This window comes from Elaeis guineensis, chromosome 15 (assembly GCF_000442705.2).
Source record: "Elaeis guineensis isolate ETL-2024a chromosome 15, EG11, whole genome shotgun sequence".
Lineage (NCBI taxonomy): Eukaryota > Viridiplantae > Streptophyta > Magnoliopsida > Arecales > Arecaceae > Elaeis > Elaeis guineensis.
Genome location: NC_026007.2, coordinates 32,933,804 through 32,947,057, shown reverse-complemented (window position 1 = coordinate 32,947,057; position 13,254 = coordinate 32,933,804).

Here is a 13,254-nt window from a genome sequence, read left to right as displayed (position 1 = left end):
AGAGTTTAACTGCCAATCCTGATATGGTCATCCATATTATTTTTTAATTTTCAAAATCTATCATATGGATTACTCCGACCAAGATTTTACTGAATTGAAACACACTGATACATTAACTCCTACTTATTCAAAGGAGTCAATTCCATCTTGACTCACACACCGACTTAGAAGTACTTGACTATGCCCAGAAACCTTTCATCACTGAATTAGAAATTCAGGTAGTCTGGTACTAAAGTATAGTGAGTTGTTTGTAAGTCATCATGATGATCTTAGATCAGAGGGATACTTATACCTATATCCCTTTGGAGTGACTCTTGACAGCAGAGTACTCCAGAGTTGGTCACGTTCAATAAAATGTACTCCTATATTTCACCTGCATACCATACCAGCATCTCCATGCTCTTTGGTTAAGAGGACAACCAACCTATATGGCACAAACGACCTACACTTGATATGTCTATCATCCTAGTAATAGCATATCATTTGGTCACGAGCTCATTTAAAGACTAAACGATATATTCTTCTATATCGAATCAAATAGTCCTAAGGACTTCATCACATAACAGGAGTTCAAAATGAGATATACACAGTGATAAAAAAATCAAATAATATTTATTAATTTAATAATTCATATATAATTACAACAATAAGTACAACCGTCAACAGACTGACGATTGACTTTGAGACACAATTCTTAACAACTCCTACTTGGACTAAAGCCAATCGGTGTAGTATCGTATATCCATCTTTGATTTGTAATCTTCGAACTCCTTGATACCAAGGATTTTAGTAAATAGATCGGTCAGGTTCTCCTTTCTGTCGATCTTTAGAAGCTCGACGTCATCTCGATCTACGATCTCTTAGACTAGGTGGTAGCGGCACAGAATGTGTTTGGTCCGCTGATGTGACTTCAATTCTTTCGCTTGAGCAATGGCACCAGTACTGTCACAGTACAACAAGATAGGGCCGTCAAGAGAGGGTACCACTCTAAGCTTGTTGATAAACTTTCGTAGCTACACAGCTTTTTTCACAGCATCGGATGTCGTGATATATTTTGCCTCATAAGTACAGTCAGCTACAGTGTGCTGCTTAAAACTTTTTCAGTAGATTGCTCCACCGTTCAGGATATAAATATATCCCGACATGCTTTTGCTATCATCATGATCTGACTGAAAATTAAAGTCTGTAAACTCTACAAATTTTAAGTCAGATTCTCCATAGATAAGTCACTGATCCTTAGTATTTTTCAAATACATAAGGATGGTCTTTACAACCTTTCAGTGATTCTCATCTGAATCGGACTAGTATCTGCTCACTACTCCTAATGAGTATGTCACATCCAGTCGCGTATATGTCATGGCATACATAATATATCCCACTGTCGAAGCATATGGAATCTACTCATACATTCTCTTTTTTGAGGAGTTGTCGGTCAATCACTCTTCGAGAGAGAAATTCTTTAGCCTATCGGAAGATAGTCTTTCTTGAAATTTTCCATGCTGAATCTTTTCAGCACAGTATCAATATACATCGACTGAGATAATCCAAGCAATCTTTTAGATCTATCTCTATAGATTTTCATCCCAAGGATGAAGGATGCTTCTCCTAAGTCTTTCATAGAGAACTGTGATGATAACCAAACTTTTATTCTCTGTAATTCCTGATTAAGAGAATGTCATCGACATACAAAATAAGAAATACTACCATAAAGTTATTAATCCATTTGTATATGTAGGGTTTCTCTCTATTCTTAATGAAGCCATACATTCTGATCACTTTATCAAAATGCATGTTCTAACTTCGAGATACCTACTTAAGTCCATAGATGGATCTTTGAAGCTTGCACACCTTAGACTTATCTGTGGATATGAAACTTTCAAGTTGTATCATATACACCTCTTCTTCTAGCTCTCCATTTAAGAAGACTGTTTTCACATTTATTTGTCAGATTTCATAGTCCAGATGTGCTGCTATCGCAAGCATAATCTGAATAGACTTGAGCATTGCCACAGAAGAAAATATCTCGTCATAATCAATACCATAACACTGACGATAACCCTTGACAACCAGATGGACTTTATAGATCTCCACCTTTCCGTTTGTGCCCCTCTTCTTTTTGAAGATCCACTTACACCCTATAGGTTTTATCTCTTCAGGTGGGTCAACCAATGTCCATACATTACTGATTTTTATGGACTCTATTTCGAATTTTATGGCTCCAACCACTTATCGGAGTCAGACCTCTACATCGCATCCATATAGGTGATCGGATCCTCATTATTCTCATTGAGTTCAACTGGATCTCCGTCTCGGACTAAAAAACTATAGTATCTATCCGATTGATGCGGTACTCTATCGGATCTTCTTAAAGATATTTCTACAATAGATTTTGGATTTGATCTAATCAAATCCGGTTCTATGGGTTTACTAGATTGTGTCGGTTCTTCTATCGATCGAACTTCATCAAGTTCAATCTTTGAGGTATTAGTTCCTTCATCAAGAAATTTTTTTTCTAAAAAGATAGCCCTATTGCTAACGAACACCTTCGTTCGTCAGCAAGGTAGAAGTAATATCCCTTGGTCTCTTTTGGGTATCCTACAAATAGATATTTATTAGACCTAGATCTAAACTTGTCAATTTTCAAATGTTTGACATAAGCTAGACATCTCCAAACCCTCAGGTGAGAGAGTATTAGCTTACGTCCTGTCCACATCTCATATGATGTTTTACTTACAGACTTATTCAAAACTTTATTTAAAATATAACAAGCCGACTCGAGTGCGTATCTTCAAAAAAAATCGACAGACTTGCAAAGCCCATCATGAATCAAACCATGTCTAACAGGATTTGATTCCTCTTTTTTGATACACCATTATGCTGTGGTGTTTCAGGAGAGATCTATTGTGAGAGAATCCCATTCTCTTCTAAGTATGTCAGAAACTCACTGGAGAGGTATTCTCCTACTCGATCGGATCGAAGAATTTTAATACTCTTTTTAGTTTATTTCTCTACTTCATTACGAAATCATTTGAACATTTCAAATAATTCTGACTTATGTGTCATTAAGTAGACATGCCCATACCTCGATAGGTCATCTAAAAATGTAATGAAATAATAATATCCATCTCTGACACTAGTATTCATCGGTTCACATACATCAGTATATATCAGACTTAGAACTTCACTGGCTCGCTCACCTTTTTTAGTAAAAGATGATTTGATCATTTTTTCAAGAAGACATGACTCACAGGTTAGAAATGATTCACAATCACTGACTTCGAAGATTTTCTCTTGTATCAATCTATTTATTCTGTTCTCATTAACATAACCTAACCTACAATGCCAAAGGTAGATATCGAAGACATCACTAATTCTAGGGCATTTGTTGGGTGTGTACATTACACTAATAGGTTGTGATAATATATAAATATCATCATTCAGTTATCCATTTATCACATTAACACCATTCATGCTGACATTCAAATGATTTTTTTTATTGAAATTTCATAACCATACATGACCAAAAGGCCTACAAAAATAATATTCAATAAAAAAGATGGACAAAAATGATATTCACTTAGAACAATTACATTAGACTTGAATACAAGCTTAATAGTCTCTAACGCTAGAACTGAAACTGGTCTTCCATCTCCAACATTAAGGAACCTTTCGTCTTCTTCAAATCTTCTACTGACCTGCAGACCCTGCAATGAATTATAAATATTGAAAGGGCTTCCGATATCTAATATCCAGGAGTAGAATCACAAATTGAGAAATTATAAGATGTTATCATATAATTATCTGGTACAGCAACAACTTGCTTCTTTTTCGATCTGTTCGAATCTAGGGGGTAATGTATTGAGGATAATTTCTTTTTCAGTGCCCTTGCTTCTTACAGTAGAAGTATTCTGCCTGACTCTGGTCGAACTTGGATTTTTTGATTTGACTGAGCTTGGGTGCCCCAGCATTTTACACCCTTTTCTTGTTCTTCTTATTCTTCTTTCATTTCTTAAAGAATTGACGTCCAGAAGAAAATCCTCCCACAATATTCACCGACTCCTTTTGGAGCTGGTGATCCTTCTTAAAGTTTTTCAGTAACCCCAGCAAACCATGGTAATTAACTGCAGGCTTTATCATTTGAAAATGAGGAAGAAAAGAGAGGTAGGACTTGAGCAAAGAGTTCAGAATAGTATCTTTCTCCAACTGCTCATGCAGGAAAAAGTCGAGCTTGCTTAGGCGCTCAATCATCTTAATCATATACAATACAAGATCAGTGACTGATGCTCCTTCCCTCATTCAAGTATTGAAGATAGCACAACTAGTCTTGTGTCTCTCAATATCGTCAGGTATGCCAAAGGACTCTTTCAACATTTGCAACATATCCTGTGGCTAAGCATTCTCAAAATGATAGCTAAACTCATCATTCATCGCTGCCAGTATAATACAACGAACCATAGTCTGATCATTGAGCCACTTCTGATACGTGTCTCTGATCGAGCTACGTGCATTTGGAGCTGGCTCCTCGGGTGCCGGATCAGTTAACACATACAAGATCCGTTTGTGCTCCAAGATAATTTTGAGCTTTCGATACCAGCTATCAAAATTTAGATCCATCAATTTATCACTATCTAATAATGATCGGAGTAACAAGATGGTGGCCATAATTGCAAAAGAAAAATCAAAACCTAATTAGTATATGAATTGATTAAGCCTAAAGATATAGATTTTAGTCTAAAGGTTCTCTCACTATTTTATTCGAATTGATAGCCTCTACCTTTAATTCGAAGAATTACACTAATTTCTTAGTGGGTACTAGAATCCACATGGACTGTACATGGGCCCGAGTGTGGGTCGGCCAACCCTTGTATACCCATGGGTGGTTCTTAACCAATTGTTTCACCAAATAATTTTTAGTATTCAATTTTACTCCAGACACCTTTTCAGCAGGCGTGTGGCACCTCCACTAAAGGTTCTGGTTAGGTCCAACCATTAACATGCCAGAATTTAGTGTATCTAAAAAATGAATGACCAGGTCCGAGTGTGGCTCGACCAACCTGACCATCATCAGAAAGATACAACTAAAATAACATATTAGGAATGATAATTCCGACAGTCAGATAAGCACCAAGTGTGTGGCACCTCCAATGATCATCTAAATTATTGGACTCATATCATCTAACTTAATGGGAGGCTATGATCTAGTTATCGTCATAACTATTTTATTTTTAGGGATCTAACAATTTTAGAAGATTTCATTAGTTGAATTGAAAGACAAGAAAAGACTTGATTAGTTAATCTTAATCCTCCCACTGACTTCACCAAGTCAGATTAAAGAAGATTAGGTAAAAGCTGATCCAGTCAACCAGTCATAAATCCTCCCACTGACTTCACCAAGTCATGAAGAAGACTCAACACAAGTCAAACTAGGGACACCTAAATCAGTCACACTGATTTTCTAATTAGCATGGGTCAACTCTAATCATTAAGTGATCTAATCAAAATATGATTCACTATGTTGGTCAGATAAGTGAGATCGATGGGAGGGATATGCCATTAACTTGATATATACTCAATCTATGCAAGTAGCTCCCAATTAATGACCACCGATCAAAGCTGCCATACTTTTCTTAGACACCAACTGGTTAGTCATTTTCAATTTGATCAACTTATAGGCTTGGATTTGACCATAGAGCTACGATCAAAGTCCATATTTGTCTAATCAAAGATATGGACTTGACCAACTACAACTATTGAAATTGATCAAGAGAAAAAACTGATCCAATCAGAATTAACTTTTAATTAGATTTGATCAATTACTAACATGGTCCATTATCAATGATTTCTAACCCTAGATCTAATCCAGTTAAATGAACTTGACTCGAGCTAACCCATTAACCCATGAGTTATGAAATTAATGCCTTAGATCTTTGATTCTCAAATCTAGATCGCTTAATTCTCAATTAAGTTTGAGACTGATATGGGTTAGGGTTCAGTGTTTGAAAATAATTTTTAATTTTATAAAATATTTTTATAATCAATCATCTAATGATCAAAACTTTAATTTCAGATCTAATATACATTATTTAAGATCTAAAATAAAATTTTAAAATTTTTTTTATTGTTCATCGTCATGGAAAAGATCGTGTAACACCCCTACACGCTATAGGAGATCCCATCGAATAGATAAATAGGATAGTAAAATCCTGATTTCTCCTATGATCGGACGATTATGAGGATCTATCTAATCAGATTACTATACTACTTAAATTCAAAATTAACTATTTAGACCTAATCTAAATAATTAAAATCAGATTATATGCAAAAAATTCATGTCATAAGAAACCTGGCTCTAATACCATCTGAAAGAAAAATAGGTAGTTCAAAGCATGTATTTTTAAAATTTTATAGTAGAATAATAAAAAATTAAATATTTTAATCTTCTAAATATATCTTAGATTAGATCTAAACTATCATTAAGGATCTATGACATAAAAAATTTACATAAAATTTGAAATAAAATAAAAAACTATATCGATCACATCGATGCCCTGAATTTGATCTAACATTTAGATTATATAGGTAGAGTTCAGAACTCATCACCTTTTCATGGGTTGATGATCTCCACTAATGGTAAGCATAGTATGAAGCTCTTGCTGATGTCAAGTAGCCGCACAAGCATCTGGTCTCTACAAATGATCCATACGAAGCTCCTCAGATCGATCAGCCCTCCACGGGAGTGCTAGCTCATACAGTCGGCTTCTGATGGCAGATCTGACTTGATCTCCTTCTTTAATCACCTTGAATTCAAAAATCTAGAACAGTTCTAAGTCTCTCACTCAAAAAGAGAACGGTCTCTTCTTTTGTTCATGCTAAGGAGGAAGGAAACCCACCCAATCCTCATGTCCCAAAAAGGTATTTTCGACACTCTTTCTCTCTGATATCTCATGATAAAAAGCTCTTCCTTTTTTGGCACATAAAATTATGGCCTTTTTATAGTTGTCGTACAAACCAGATAAAACAGGATAAGGACTGAAATTTGTTATAATTCAAATTCTTTTGAATTTCAATTCAATCCTAAATTTTTATCACCCTTATCTAACTTAAAAAGAGTCCTATCAGAGAAAATTGGGTATAAAAATCAATTGGAAAGACCTCTTTTTCTCATACACAATAGACCCCTTCAAAAGCAGCCAACATGTGGAAGGATATGGATAAGGTTTTAAGTTGAAATTCAAACTAATTTGAATTCAAATCAAAATTAATCAATTTCTATCCTTAATGGGTGACAAAAAAAAGATTATTTTCTAGTTTTTTCATGTATAAACTAATTTTGTGCGGTGAGAAAAGGCATGATATAATTTAGGTGGTGCAAGGGATAGAGTCCTATTCATTTGGGACTTTAGGATTTAACCAATTGAATTTCTTTCAAACCCAATCCAATTAGACTCAAATAAAATATGATGAATCTAATCTAAATAGGCTCCTATAATCTTAATTAAACTTAATCAAATCAATAAATTAATTGAGCTATAGACCCGATCAAATCAAGATCATTTCTCCCTTACCGAATAGATCATCTCATAACCTAATCAGACTTGACTTGATTGAATCAAATTCAATCAGACTTGATCCAGACTTTAATACTCAATCAAATTGAGCTAATTAGTAATCTAATCACTAATTAATCTTTTATTAATGATAGAGTCCAAGTCTAATGGGACTCTTCTCTAGAGTCCTCGTCTAGTAAGACTCTTCAGCAGAGTCTCCGTCCAGTGGGACTCTTCTCTAGAGTCCCTGTTGATTAAGATTTTTCAGATTAGTCATATGATCAGAGAGAAATTTCTAATGTATGTGATGTTATAGCCTAAGTCGGTAGCACAGAAACTGATTTCTATACCAATCGGAGTAACCATCTAACAATAGTACTCGACGTTCGGATAGGTTGAATGTATGCAAAGCAATACTCAAGAATCTATTTGAATATAGTTACTGTATAATTTATCTCTTTGATCCAAAAGCTCAAGGTGACCTAGCGCCTAATATGGTCATCCACATTATATTTCAATTTTCAAAATTCATCACATGGATTATCCCAATCAAAGTTTTACTGAATTAAAACACACTGATACATTAACTCTTACTTATTCGAAAGGATCAATTTCATTTTGACTCACACACCGACTTCACAAGCACTTGACGATGTCCAAAAATCTTTCATCACTATATTAGAAATTCAGATAGTCTAGTGACTCTTGACAGCAGAGTACTCTGGAGTTGGTCATATTCAATGAAATGTACTCCTATATTTCATCCGCATGCCATACCAGCATCTCCATGCTCCTTGGTTAAGAGGACAACCAACCTATATGGCACACAACGACCTATACTTGATATATCTATCATCTTAGTAATAGCATATCATTTGATCGTGAACTCATTTAAGGACTAAATGATATATCATCCTATATCGAATCAAATAGTCCTAAGGACTTCATCACATAACAAGAGTTCAAAATCAGATGTACACAGTGATAAAAAAATCAAATAATATTTATTAATTTAATAATTTATATATAATTATAATGATAAGCACAACCGTCAACAGACTGATGATTGGCTTTGAGACATAATTTTTAATAATTTTCTAGTAACAATATGTCATCTACATATAGCACAAGAAAAATGACTACAAAATTGAAAGCCCACTTGTAGATGCAAGGCTCTTCTCCATTCCTAACGAAGCCATATATTTTGATCACCTTATCAAAATATATGTTTCAACTTTTATACGCCTGCTTAAATCCATAAATAGACCTTTTCAGCTTGCACACTTTTGACTCATCTATGGATGTAAACCCTTCATGTTATATCATATACACCTCTTCTTCCAGTTTTTCATTAAGGAAAGCGATTTTGATATCCATCTGTCAGATCTCATAATCTAAGTGTGCAACAATAGCAAGCATAATCTGGATGGACTTGAGCATTGCTACAAGAGAGAATGTCTCGTTATAATCAATACCATAATGCTGACAGTATCCCTTGGTAATTAGATGGACTTTATAAGTCTCTACCTTCCCGTCTGCTCCTCTTTTCTTCTTAAAAATCTATTTACACCCTATGGATTTTATCCTTTCAGACGAATCAACTGTTAGATGTATGTCCTAGAAGCCAATATGGCTGACATATTGTAATAAATCTAGGGCATAATTTTATACTTAATATATTGATATGATCAATAAAAGGATAAGTTCTTTTTTATTCAAGTATGATATATCCTTGAATCATCTATGAAAATAGTTTCGATACATATTCTCAAGGTGTTGAGAATTAGAGACATGTATTTAATTCTTAAATACTTTCGATCATAGGATCATCATGAGGATGGTGATAGATCCGAATAGACTAGCACATAAATCACTTCCTTCAGGATAGATGAGTCTCTAATCTACTATGTAGAGATGCAGGATGACGAGTGTGGGTGGTTGTTAGAGAGTAACTAATATTGAGCATGACCATATGAGAGATCACTTGGATTTCTATTCGATCATTAGTGATTGTCTCAATGCTGTAGTTGTGTAACTGATCTTTTGATTTAAAATAGTACTGCTACTCATAGTGAGGCTACTGGAGTTTGATTGACACATAAACATAAGTCTCAATGAACCTTTGTAGTGGATGTTGGTGATAGTTGGTCCACTGTAGGAGTGGGGTGCACATCAAGATAAGATCTATCGATCTTGATAGAGAGGAGTAGTCCTATAAAATTTGAGAGGTTAAGTTCAAAAATTTATGGCCATAGTAGTATGATTGATAGAAAAGAATTTTCATAGAAGTCACAACTGGACTTGAACTAATCGAATCTATCATATGACTGATGATGAGGCTTGACGATTTATCCATGACCTGCTATCAAGTTGGGACTCACAATAGAGGGACTGAATCACATGTTAACTATACCTAAAGGTTTATTTTAGTTCTACTGAATTATCACTATATACTGCTAGGTGTCACTGGTGGATTGTGAGAGCTCACTAGGATTATTCTAGATCGACAATCCTTGCTGAGTTAGAGTGAAATTGTTTTGATCCATTGAAAAGAGTTTCAATGATATGATGATAGAGATCATTGTATGTCTCACTACTAGATAGAATTAAATCTATGGGGTCACACAATAAAGAGATTAGATCTGAAATTAGTAATTAAGCTTATGAAGTGTCAATTAGATTTAGAGAAATCCATTGGGCTCGTGGTAACCTTGCTAGCACATGGTTGGATCCTATTTCTCTTTCTGTTAAGATTACTTATTTGATAAGATAATTCTAACTTAATTACCTGCTAATAATCTATATGAATAAGATTCATGAGACTCCAATTATTGGGTGTCTAAGTTTATAGATCACATAAATTAAGGGTGCAAGTCCCTAATTAATTTTTTTGATAGTTATTCTTGGATGCCACCTTGATTTGATCAAGTTGGGCGTGTCCATTGATTAGAGGGCTTTTAGTTCTCTTATAGAGTGTCTCTTAGGTATATTTTGGGGTGTCTAATTATGAGTGCAAGGGCTCCAATTATCGGCGCCTAAAGGGTCACCTAAAATAAGTTAGATAACTTAAGTTAATAAAAAACCCAATGCAAGTAGGATTTGTATTATGAGATTGAATATAATTCAATCTTTGTGCCTATTTAAAAGGACCTCCCCTAAAATTCTTAGAACATCCAAACCAGCAACCCCACATGCCAAAAGAGAAGTCCCACACCCTCTCTTCCTCTCCCTTTCTCTTCCCTTGGGCATCCCACACCCCTTTTCTCTTGAGATGCGCGTCCCAAGGAGTCCTCGTCCGAAGGCTGTTGGGTACCTCTTTCTTGCTAGTTTCTATCATCTGGTAGCAGCACATAGCAAGAAAAAAATTTTAGAGATGAGGAGAAGAAAAAGATCAAGAAAAAAGATCAAGCGTTGATCGTGATCCAAGCTTCGTTCCGATTCAACAGGTTGAATTTTGGAGAACAAAATTCAGATTAAAGAGAACTGTTCCAAGCTGATCCTGAGTGGATACTCTAGAGGTCAGACACTTGTGCGGCTAAGAGAGAATCTCTTCTCTTTCAAATCTAGATTTGAAAAAAATAATTGTGAAATAGGTATGTGATTTGATCATAATCAGAATTTCAATATATATCAATTTCAGCATATAAGATAGATCCATGTGATTTTATATTTTTATGTATGTATAATTTAGATTAAAAATATTTTAATCTTATTCTCCACTATGGTATTTAAAAAATAAGATTTTAAAATGCATATGCATGCACCAAATCTCGAATTCCAATAGTGATATCAGAGCCACGGATTTTTATATACTGAATTTTGATATATATATTTTTGAAAAAAATTTTAAAATTAGATTTTTCTTTGATATGTGAGATGTATAGATAGATCTTCTAATTTAAAATTTAATTTTAAATTTAATTTTAGAATATATAGTTGATTTGTAATTACATATATAGATCTAAATTTTGATCTAGAAAGAGTTCTAGTTCATGTTCATGTGATACATAGATGCATGCATAAAATCTAAAATTTTTATATGATCTGAATTTTGATCCATATATATGTTATATATTTACATATTTAGATCATAAATTTATTTTTAATCTGATCCATGATTAGTACATGAGATATATGATATCATGCTTAGATCTGAAATTTTATTTAAATCAGATTTTATATGCATATATATGATATATATTTATGTATTAAAATTTAAAAATTATTTTTATGTTTACTTTCATACAAAGAATTTCAATCTGAAATATGATTTTAGTATCTAAAATTTATGTTTGTGTATGAGGATTTTGGTCATGGAAAAACTATTAATTAGGTCATGTAATAGGTTTGCATTTAAGATTTCTGATTTGATTCATATGAGTCTAATTCAATTAAGTAATTGATTAAACCAAGTCAAGTATTAATTAGTATCAGATCAATTAAGTTAATGATCATACAATTATTGTTGATCAAATCGATTGAATCCTATATGTAGAATCGATTAACCTAAGGATCTAATTTGGCTCGTTGGTTTGAGTCCGATTCGCTTGAGCTAATCAATCCTAATCAATCGACTTATTGGTATCTAAGGTAAGTTAATGAGATATGATTATTTAATTGGTTTCGTTAACTGACCTGACCAATTTATTGATGTCTTAGGAAGGCAACGGGTGGACCCCCAGTGATCTCCACTTATCTGGCCAATTTGGAAGATTGAATCTTGAATTAGGTCACTTAGCGATTGGGTTGAGCCCATGCCAGTTAGATCGATCATATGATGACTGATTAGATGAGACCTAAATCTAAACTTTTTCATAAATATTAAATCCAACGGTCTTCCATCATTGTAGATGTGCGGGCATGCTACCGGTATTGATTATTCTTGACTAGTTACAGTGGTTCAGTTGCATCGAGAATATGCAACCACTCTTTAGTAAAGAGTTGCTCTAGGGTAAGGATGGGATTGGGCCCAATAACTATTAGATGAGGGATCCAATGACGGCCTTGCATCTGCTTGTAAATGATGGGTTGGGCTTAACTAAGGAGTGTGGGCAATAACTATTAGGTAAGCCCACATAACTTAGAGACCAAGTCGCTCAACATGCTTAGTGAAGTATCTGGACAGAGTTATCTATGATCGGTGTGCATATTACCAATAACTATTAGGCGAGGTGTATGTCATCGATGGAACTGCAGCACCCACTAGGAATCTTTTATCGCGTTAGGGCTTCCATTTTCTTCCCAGAGAGTGGAGGGATTCGATAAATTAGTGGGAGTCATTGTTTGCATCTTAAAGTCCCTGAAGTAAATATAAATATTAAGCATAAAAGTCTAACTTGAATCTTTACTCTCGCAGTTAAACAATGTCAATCTCAAACCCTCTAGTCCGCATCCTTGAAACCAATCATTTGATCAATAATAATTTCAAAGACTGGCTCAGAAATCTCAAGATTATCCTGACCTCAGAAAGTTATGTTCTCGACCCGGATCCTGTTGTGCTATCAAACCGTCCTACTACTGAGCAAAGAGCTGCTTTTGAGAAGTGAACGGATGAAGACAGTCGGGTCAAGTATTATGTGCTGGCATCTATGTCAAACGAGTTGCAAAGCCAGCACGAGCATATACCCATTGCTCGGGCCATGATCACTCACTTACAAGAGTTGTATGGTAAGTAGAGCCGTACTACGTGCTTCGAAGTATCCAAGAG